Raw genomic sequence first — 7,332 nt, forward strand, 5'->3', positions numbered from 1 at the left:
CAGAAAGTCCACTTCATTTGGGGAAATGTGAATGCAACAAACAGATTCTGATTTGGACCATTGAAGCGGACTCGGTCTGCCTACAAATGCAGGTCTCTGTCCTTTTCAAATAGACCAAATACAGGAAGCAGACATTTTTTTTTTTTTTTTTTTTTTTTAAATAGCCACTTCCTGCATGTGATGTAGCATTGCATTGTGGGTAAATCCATAGCGATGGTGTTAAAGGTCCCCTGCCTCGTCTGGTGTTCATGCTGCGTCCATTGTTGCAGTGTATTTCTGCAGGATACTTGCATAAGACACAATAAAAACCCAAAACAGCCATAGTTTGGTCTCCATATTTAATTTGCAGGTGGAGTTTTCTTCTTCACGCCGGTCTGGTCCTCTCTTCTGCTAAATACTAGTGCAGCGCCACCTCTGGTGGGAATGAGGAGATATTCCAATGGTTTGACTGGTTTGACCAAAATGCAGCGTGAACACAATCTCAGTCCGCATGGATACACCCTGAGGTGCCATATGGGAGGGGGGGGGGGGGGGGGGGTTAGGATGATTGTAAGGGGCCCACAACTTGATGGGGGCCCAAAAAGATGTACAAACTATATAAGAAAATCATTAAACTTTCATTAAAAATAATACTTTTTTCAGAGGTTGTAATAACATATAGCAGTAATATAAACTGATAAACCATTTATATTAAAATAACCTAGTTAGATGTATGCACTGTGATTTAACCTTTTATAGGGCACCCAATGAAATACCTTCAAATTAGAAATTTTAACCAAAAATTGTCCTTCTGGTATGAACCAAGACCTCCATTCTGTTGTTACATTAAAATACATTGTATCATGCTGAATATGAAAGAAAACAAAGTGATAAAAAATAGTCCCTTGCCCCATAAAGAGTTAAACACAGCCCTAGATCTTTATTATTCCCACGAAAAGCTATTTTTTGATCAGCTTGAGGCAACTGAAGCAAAAACAAAAATCTAAAATTTGCGATCAAGTGGTGGGGTCTTTGCCATTGTCTTTCATCAGGCACAAAATTCCTGGCGGTGCCCCTGGATACGCCCCCCTACAACCGAGCAGAGGACCGAGTCTAGCAGACTGTCCTGATGTGAATGCACCCTGAAATTCAGTGACTATTTTAGTCAATGCATGTCTAATGAAAATGTCTGCAGTTGGACTCTGGTTTCACAAAATAACATATCTTTATTCTCTCTGATAGTCATCTTACACTTTTGATGCAGACTTTAAGACAAAGAAAGTAAGATTTGTTGTGTTGTTATTATATAATTTTCCCAATGAGGATCCGTCATGAGAATTTATTTTCCCTTTTTTAAAACGTCAAAGGAAATTACAGCAGTTCCGCGTAAAACGTCCCTGTGGTCCAAAAATGTGTTGGTCAGGGCTCGGTGAGGAATATAAAACATTTGAAGGACTCACGCAGAATTTTAAAACTCTAAAAATGGTTTCTGCTTCTCAGTGTGCAATCAAATCATCAAGCTGATGTCATTATGCAACATTAGCATCACGGTTCCATGACTTTTAACACTGGTGTTATGACCGAGTGACAAAGTACACAAGCTACAGCTTCACAGCTGCATTCTATTTCAGTCAGAACCACGTTGTCTGAAAATTCATAACCAGGCCCAATCATAGAAGCAGTTTATACTCATCATATCTGGCAGTATTTTCTGAGAACTGCAGCAGCAAAGACGCCCCAGAGTACAAAATGAAGCCGCTTCAGTGACAGATCTGACATTAAGTTAGACGTGGTAAGGAAATATTCATGATTCACTCGCTCAGGAATTCACACAGGAGTCGTCAGGTGGGAGATGTATGAAAAATATTTCTTATTGCAGCCAAAAAAAAAAAACTAAAAACTATTCCACAACAACACATTACACAAGTCTGGAGAAACAGGGAGGTGACATCAACCCAGAAATCAGGTGAAAACATTTACCCTCTTGGTTTGTGGGTTTTTGGGGGGGTTAGTTTTGACCTGTGTGGCTTTCTTAGTTTTTTGTGTCACTTTCTTCCCTACTTATTTGTTGTCAAGCGTTATTGATTAATCCCTGTTTAGAGTTTATGTAGGATTTGCTTTGTTCTGCATTCTACATATGCAACCATTCAGACATGATCCTTTGCTTGGAACAGGACGGTTTGGTAGGCAGTTCATACTTGGGGTAGTTTCCCTTTGTGGAAACTTTAGTTTAGCCTCTTCTTGATAAGACCCCTGTGTACAGGGGGCAACATGAGATATGTGCAGATGTTTACAGATGCTTGGAAGCAGCAATCCTAACATGTAGCACAGCAACACGACAGGTAGAAACTCAGCTGAGAGACTACCCAGCGTTGCCACTTTCATACAACATCATTCATTCATTTATTATCCAAACTGCTTAGTCCAATGAAGGGTCCCGGGAAGCTGGAGCCTATCCCAGCAGTCTTTGGGCGAAAGGCAGGGTACACCATGGACAGCTCGCCAGTCCATCGCAGGGCACAGCATAATTCAGTGTGAGACAAACATGAGAACATCACGGTCCACTTTGAAGCTTCTGATTTCTTCTCTGCAGGCGTCGTTTGAAAGCAGAGCATCTGCTGGTAACAAGGACGGCTGTCTCGTCACTGTGTGACAAAAACTCTGGGAGAAAGCCGCAAGAATCATAAATCATGTCTTACTTTTGCTGGTTTGTGTTGAAAAGTTTTATTCCAGCTCTGAAAACTTCTGCTAAGGTGTCTCCTCTGACTGTCTTTGTTATCCATAAAAATGAAGGAAGTATTAGTGACGTGTTCTTGCTACCACATACAAGCTTAAGTTTAACTTCTTTCTGGATCGTTGTGCCCCTCCCTGAGCCGTCACCTTATTGTGGTGGAGGGGTTTGTGCATCCCGAAGATCCTAGCAGCCATGTTGTCGGGGGCTTTATGCCCCTGGTAGGGTCACCCATGGCAAACAGGTGTCTAGGGGAGGGACCAGACCAAGCACGGCTCATCGACCTCTACGATGACGACCAACCTGGGCATGAATGTTCCCTTGCCCGGACGCGGGTTACCGGGACCCCCCTCTGGAGCCAGGCCTGGAGGTGGGGTACGAGAACGAGCGTCTGGTGGCCGGGCCTTCGCCCATGGGGCCCGGTCGGGCTCAGCCCGAAAGGGTTACATGGGCTCACCATCTGCGGGAGGAGCCGTAGGGGTCGGGTGCAGTGTGAGCTGGGCGGCAGCAAGAGGCGGGGACCCTGGCGGTCCGATCCCCGGCTGCAGAAGCTGGCTCTAGGGACGTGGAACGTCACCTTTCTGGTGGGGAAGGAGCCTGAGCTTGTGCGCGAGGTTGAGCGGTTCCGGCTAGATATAGTTGGACTCACCTCGACGCATGGCTTGGGCTCTGGAACCAGTACCCTCGAAAGGGGCTGGACTTTCTTCCACTCTGGAGTTGCTCATGGTGGGAGGCGCCGAGCAGGTGTGGGCATTCTCATCAGCCCCCAGCTTGGTGCCTGCACGTTGGGGCTTACCCCGGTGGATGAAAGGGTAGTTTCCCTCTGCCTCCAGGTGGGGGGACAGGTTCTGACTGTTGTCTGTGCTTATGCGCTGAACAGCAGTTCAGAGTACCCACCCTTTCTGGAGTCCTTGGAGGGAGTGCTGGAGGGTGCTCCTTCTGGGGACTCCATTGTTCTGCTGGGGGACTTCAATGCTCACGTGGGCAATGACAGTGAGACCTGGAGGGGAGTGATTGGGAGGCATGGTCCCCCCCTCTGAACCCAAATGGTGTTTTGTTATTGGACTTCTGTGCTCATCATGGATTGTCCATAACGAACACCATGTTCCAACATAAGAGTGTCCATATGTACACCTGGCATCAGGATTCCCTGGGCCGCAGTTCGATGATCGATTTTGTAGTCGTATCGTCGGACCTGTGGCCACATGCCTTGGACACTTGGGTGAAGAGGGGGGCGGAGCTGTCAACTGATCACCACCTGGTGGTGAGTTGGCTCAGGTGGTGGGGGAGGAGGCCGGTCAGATCTGGCAGACCCAAACGTGTTGTGAGGGTCTGCTGGGAACATCTGGCTGAGTCCCCCGTCAGAGCGAGCTTCAACTCCCACCTTCAGCAGAGCTTCAACCATGTCCCGAGTGAGGTGGGGGACATTGAGTCCGAATGGGCCGTGTTCCGTGCCTCTATTGCTGAGGCGGCCGGCCGGAGCTGTGGCTGTAAGGTCGTTGGTGCCTGTCGTGGCGGTAATCCCAGGACTCGTTGGTGGACACCAACAGTGAGGGATGCCATCAAGCTGAAGAAGGAGTCCTATCGGGCCTTCTTGGCCTGTGGGACTCTGGAGGCAGCTGATGGGTACCGGCGGGCTAAGCGGCATGCGGCTTCAGCTGTTGCCGAGGCAAAAATTCGGGCACGGGAGGAGTTCGGTGAGGCCATGGAGAAAGACTTCCGGACGGCTTCGAGGAGATTCTGGTCCACCATCCGGCGGCTCAGGAGGGGGAAGCAGTGCTCCATCAATACTGTGTACAGTGGAGATGGGGAGCTGCTGACCTCAACTCGGGACGTAGTGGGTCGGTGGAAGGAATACTTCGAAGACCTCCTCAATCCACGTCTTCCGATGAGGAAGCAGAGCTGGCGGACTCAGGGGTGGACTCTCCTATCTCTGGGGCTGAAGTCGCTGAGGTGGTCAAAAAGCTCCTTGGCAGCAAGGCCCCGTGGGTGGATGAGATCCGCCCGGAGTTCCTTACGGCTCTGGATGCTGTGGGGCTGTCCTGGCTGACACGCCTCTGCAGCATCGCGTGGACATCGGGGGCAGTACCGCTGGATTGGCAGACTGGGGTGGTGGTCCCCCTTTTTAAGAAGGGGGACCGGAGGGTGTGTTCCAATTACAGGGGAATCACACTCCTCAGCCTCCCTGGTAAGGTCTATTCAGGGGTCCTGGAGAGGAAGGTCCGCCGGATAGTCGAATCTCGGATTGAGGAGGAGCAGTGTGGTTTTTGTCCTGGCCGCGGAACAGTGGACCAGCTCTATACCCTCTCTGGGGTCCTGGAGGGGGCATGGGAGTTTGCCCAACCAGTCTACATGTGCTTTGTGGACCTGGAGAAGGCATTCGACCGTGTCCCCCGGGGGCTCCTGTGTGGGGTACTCCGGGAGTATGGGGTACCGGACCCCCTTGTGCGAGCTGTCCGGTCCCTGTACGACAGGTGTCAGAGCTTGGTCCGCATTGCCGGTAGTAAGTCGAATCCGTTTCCGGTGAGGGTTGGACTCCGCCAAGGCTGCCCTTTATCACCGATTCTGTTCATAACTTATATGGACAGAATTTCTAGGCGCAGCCGAGGGGTTGAGGGGATCCGACTTGGTGGCCTCAGGATTGGGTCCCTGCTTTTTGCGGATGACGTGGTCCTGTTGGCTTCATCTGGTCGTGATCTCCAGCTCTCGCTTGAGCGATTCGCGGCCGAGTGTGAAGCGGCTGGGATGAGAATCAGCACCTCCAAATCTGAGACCATGGTCCTCAGCCGGAATAGGGTGGATTCCCCTCTCCGTGTCGGGAGTGAGGTCCTGCCTCAAGTGGAGGAGTTTAAATATCTCTGGGTCTTGTTCACGAGTGAGGGAAGGATGGAGCGCGAGATCGACAGACGGATCGGTGCGGCGTCTGCAGTAATGCGGACTCTGTGCCGGTCTGTCATGGTGAAGAAGGAGCTGAGCCAGAAGGCGAAGCTCTCGATTTACCAGTCGATCTACGTTCCTACCCTCACCTATGGTCATGAGCTGTGGGTCGTGACCGAAAGAACGAGATCTCGTATACAGGCGGCTGAAATGGGTTTCCTCCGCAGGGTGGCCGGGCTCACCCTTAGAGATAGGGTGAGGAGCTCGGTCATCCGGGAGGGGCTCAGAGTAGAGCCGCTGCTCCTCCGCATCGAGAGGAACCAGTTGAGGTGGCTCGGGCATCTGGTCAGGATGCCTCCTGGACGCCTCCCTGGTGAGGTGTTCCAGGCACGTCCCTCTGGGAGGAGACCCCGGGGAAGACCCAGGACACCCAGGAGGGATTATATCTCTCGGCTGGCCTGGGAACGCCTCGGGATCCCCCCCCCCGCAGAGTTGGCAAATGTGGCTGGGGAGAGGGAAGTCTGGGCTTCCCTGCTTAGGCTGCTGCCCCCGCGACCCGACCCCGGATAAGCGGCAGAAGATGGATGGATGGATCGTTGTGTGAAATTGGGGACTAACCCAGGTCATTATTGCTGCTTTTGTTAGTTGTGGGTAAACAAGTCTGATACTAGTACTGTTACTATTAATTCCAAGCCCTGCGATGGACTGGCAACCTGTCCAGGTAGTACCTTCCTCTCGCCTAACAATTGCTGGGTTAGGCTCTAGCCTACCTGCGACCCTAAATTGGATGTTATTCCTGCTCTTGCAACACCTTTCATTCATGTAATAAATCTTAGTTGCCATGTCCACCTGCTTGTTGCCTTATAGTCCCACGTTGGAGTCCTTCCTCCTCAGCACCTCGAGCCCATTGCACCAATAACATATGAATAAATGAATCATAAACTTCATATAACCTTCCATTCATCCATCTATTTTTTATACCTGCTTAATTCTGTCTTTGGTTTCGTATTCCTGCTACCTTCAGACGTGAGGTGGCTTATACCTGGACAGGTTGTCAGTTCTATTCATGGTCAACACAGAGACAAAGTGACCATGCACTCCTGCGCTCCCTCCTGAGGTCAGTTCAACATGCATGTTAGAACTGTGGAGTGAACATGCAAACTTCTCCCTGACAGATTTAAACCACAAACCTTCATTGCGATATGCAGCATTGCATAGGGTTTTATTTCATTAGCATAAACTTTGAGTTTCTTTTTTTTTTTTTTTTTTTTTTGTCCAGCATTTAGGCAAGCAGAATGATGGTCTGGATGCTGTGTTCTGCTGAGCAAATTTTCTCTGCCAAGGGAAGCTTTATAGATATAATGATCCCCTTGACTTTCTGATTTTTTATTTTATTTCTATGTTTATTTTGTATTGTTGTTTGAATTGTAGAGTTTCTACTGCTGGACCAGAGAGGACAGACAAAAGACAGAAAGAGAAAGGAGAAGAAACACCTCATAAGAAAAGGGAAAGAGATAAAGGGAGAGAAAAGGGAGAGAAAAAAACAACTAAAAAATAACCCAAAAACAAAAAGAAAGAAAACAACCTACAGATGTATACATACACACATACAGGCACACACATACATATACACACACATACACACGCATACATACACATACATATACACACACGTATACACACATAATATATATATATACACAAATATATACATATGTACACATATACATATACACATACATACA

This window comes from Telmatherina bonti (genome assembly GCF_933228915.1).
Source record: "Telmatherina bonti genome assembly, chromosome: 22".
In the NCBI taxonomy this organism is placed as follows: domain Eukaryota; kingdom Metazoa; phylum Chordata; class Actinopteri; order Atheriniformes; family Telmatherinidae; genus Telmatherina; species Telmatherina bonti.